This window comes from Austrofundulus limnaeus, unplaced genomic scaffold (genome assembly GCF_001266775.1).
Source record: "Austrofundulus limnaeus strain Quisiro unplaced genomic scaffold, Austrofundulus_limnaeus-1.0 Scaffold85, whole genome shotgun sequence".
Lineage (NCBI taxonomy): Eukaryota > Metazoa > Chordata > Actinopteri > Cyprinodontiformes > Rivulidae > Austrofundulus > Austrofundulus limnaeus.
The window spans coordinates 1,191,917-1,195,306 of NW_013952487.1; positions in this window are offsets into that span (position 1 = coordinate 1,191,917).

A 3,390-nucleotide genomic window follows, 5' to 3' on the forward strand; every position below is an offset into this window, starting at 1 on the left:
TGAAATTACGAGCATGATGAATTAAAAGTGATCTGAAGGAGTTTGCGCAGTGGGTGGTGAGCGTGATCACAGCCATGTCAAATACATATTGAAGTTTGATCACTCTCAGTCACTTGGAGCTGACATCAACGCACACGGCAGGTTGACTTTCCATTTCGGCTCGTCTGGCTGGTGGCCCCCTCTCTCCGGGACAGTCGTATCTCTTTCCTGGCACTGCTGCCCTCAGCGCCGGCTGCCAGGCCAGCTCTGGCACAACCCTAAAAAGCTGGGGCCCGACGCGTCTTTTACAGTTTACAGGAATGTGTCAGCAGTAATCTCTTGGCGGCCATCTTTGGAAATTCAGCTCGACAGCAATGAAAGCGACGTGACGCTCTGTGGCAAAGCGAGCCGGCTCTAATTGGATCTATTTGAAGCAGCTGTTTTCGTAGTTCTTTGACTCGAATGTGGCCTGAAATCCTCCCCGCTGACTTCACTGGTCATGCTGGGTGTCGATTTATTAGAAACTTGACTTGGATTTTGTTTTAAGTAAACAAAGGTAGCCAAGACCAGGCTTTAATCACGTTCTGTGAGTCACCTAGAGAGGTCAGTTGGTTTCAATTAGGAGAGCGTAACTTGGCTTTCTTCTCTCGGTTAATCTCTCCCTCATCCCGGAGTCTCTTACAGCTGCTGCCAGCCGGCTTCGCCGCTGCAGCGCRTCAAATCGAATTTGAACGCTGACCCTCTGGAAAATGGGAAACATCAGAAACGGAGACGTAATGGGAGTTTTGAAGACTGGGACGTCACGTTTTCACCTCTTTTTTTTGCCTCGGAGCGTGGATCGCGGCGAAGGAAAGCAGGCTGCAGGGGAGGCACGCATGGCGCAGAGTGCTCCGAGTTAACCACATGTACGCCTGTAATCCACCTCTGTTTGGGCGCCACAGCCTGACGGACCGACACTTGGCTACAGTTCTGCAGGGAACATGAGAAGGCCTCCGCTCTCACAAGGTTTACACAGAAGAGTGTGAACTTTGCAGCTATTRCTTTTCAATCTTTAGTTTATTTTTCCAAGAATGTACTGAAGAAATCTAGAAATCTCTCATTTCTTGCCAGCCCTGATTTAGAGGACAAAGAGAAAGGTCTTTGAAGCAGTGTTCACCTCAGAACCTCATCACACCCTCACCTGTGATTAGGACCTGCCTGAGTGCACACACCGGGCCCACAGTTCTGTTGTTTCCAGGCCAGAGCCAGGGGTCAATCGATCGTTTTCATTCATGTCTGCTACCAATCCCAGATCAGAGGTGGCCCGTGGCATTACCAAAGGTTGTGGCTGTAATTCATCCCAGGCTTGTTTCATGTCCAGGTTTCAGTCGTCTCGAATCAAACCAGAAGCTCTGAGCGTTTCACTCTGTGCCACAGAAAACACAACAGCACTTGAAATRAGAAAAAATTGAGTCAAATCAAGTATTTCAACAATCTTACCAAGTAAAATGTTCTTACTCCATTGGCAGAAATTTTTGACTTAATTTGAGTCAAATTTTCAGACAAGACAAATAATCTTACACATTCTGAAAACAAGATKATTATTCTTACACAATCTGTTCTTGTTTAGTAAATCAGTCTCAAAACAAGATCAGAAAGACTTTTTTGGCTGGATATAAAATTTTAAAACTTGCTTAGGTGGACAGTTTTTGCAGTGTGCTTCTGATAATCAGAACCCAAAAAACCCAAAACAAATGTCTAAAGAGAATGAGAGGAGTCAGAATTTACAGTRAAATATGTTTCCTCTGCAGGCAGCTCACAGGCCTGTCTGTCAGCTGGATATCACATGTGCAGAGCTTATACTGTACATGGTATGACATGTGAACTGACTATGTTTTCTTGCACATGTGAGCGGGCAACACGCTCTGCATGAAATCCTCTCTCCACTCTACAGCTGCTGGGATTGAAGTCCTGCGGCCTGAACGCTGGCTCCCACCGTGTCATTAGGGGCATGAAGAGAGAACCCCATGAAAGCACTGCCAAAAAATCCCCTTGAAGACGGAGGGAAAAGAGAGGCGAGGGGTATTGATCGTCTGTCCACGGATATGATACTTAAGCCCTGGTACTGAGAGCTGGAGAGCCCATGGATCCATATCTCAAAGACTTTAATCCTGGCCCCTCTTACAGCTGGATTGGCCTTCACCTTAACCTCCCGACAACTGCTCCTGCAGATCAGCCGTGGAAATTTTATTCTTCTCACAATCTGCCTTCCTCCTCTTCTTCTCCTTCCCTCCCGTGCTTTGTTTCCACCGGTCTGCAGTTCTTAGCAAACCTGCCCCGCGTTCCCATCCGAATTAGGAGTGAAAGGTGAATTAATACCTGATCCTGGTTTTCATCATGTTCCCTGATAAAAAAAAAAAAAAAAAAACTTCTTATCCTACTTTGTTCATATCTGAAGTTGAAGTGAAACTTGTAGGAACAGGTGAGCTGATGACACAAAACATTCAGGTGTTTCATCTGTTCGTCCAGTTTGTTGCAGCGAAGAGAAAGTTCTGCATCTTACTGCTGGGAAATATGACATCATTGTGAGAAAAGTTGATTTTTTTCAAAATGGTTGCAAAATTAACATTTATCAACAGGATTGTGCACTATTAAAAACAAATWAAAATGTTAATGCACCCCATCATCTAATGTCCTTTATTAAGTTCAGCGTAAAGATCATGTAAATATAGAACAGTATAAGAAAACAAACTAACTTTAGAGTTAAATCATAACTGAGAAAAATAAAAAAACATTTATATGAACATTATTAAATTGAACCAGTTATTAAAAACAACATGAAATGTTGCTTTATATTGCAGAACAAATACAATAACAAATAATTTAACAATTTACATTTATAAACATTTGTACATTATTTTTTTCATTATACATCTTGTATTGATTGTACTATTATCGTTTTTTATCTTTAATGTGTCAGTAACTTTAACCTTTTATTATATTTATATTATCTTCTTTGTTTTGTATTCTAGTATGGGCACCGTTGTGGGATGACACAACAATTTTGTTGCACTATTGTGCAAAGTATGACTATGCGATGACAATAAAGATGATCTTATCTTATCTTATCTTATCTTATCTTATCTTATCTTATCTTATCTTATCTTATCTTATCTATACATTTCCTAAAATATTGACTTTCACTTCTTTAGTTCAGTTTTATCATCTAAAATAACTCTAAAAGAAGTTTTTCAGTTAACACTCTGATTATGCAATGTGAAATATGAGGTGTCGGATTCTTTTGGACTTCTGGTTCAGATTTCTCAACACCAGCGGCAAAATTTCAATACCAGCTGCTTCTATCCAAATCACCCCCACCCCCCAATACACACACACACACACACACACACACACACACACACACACACACAC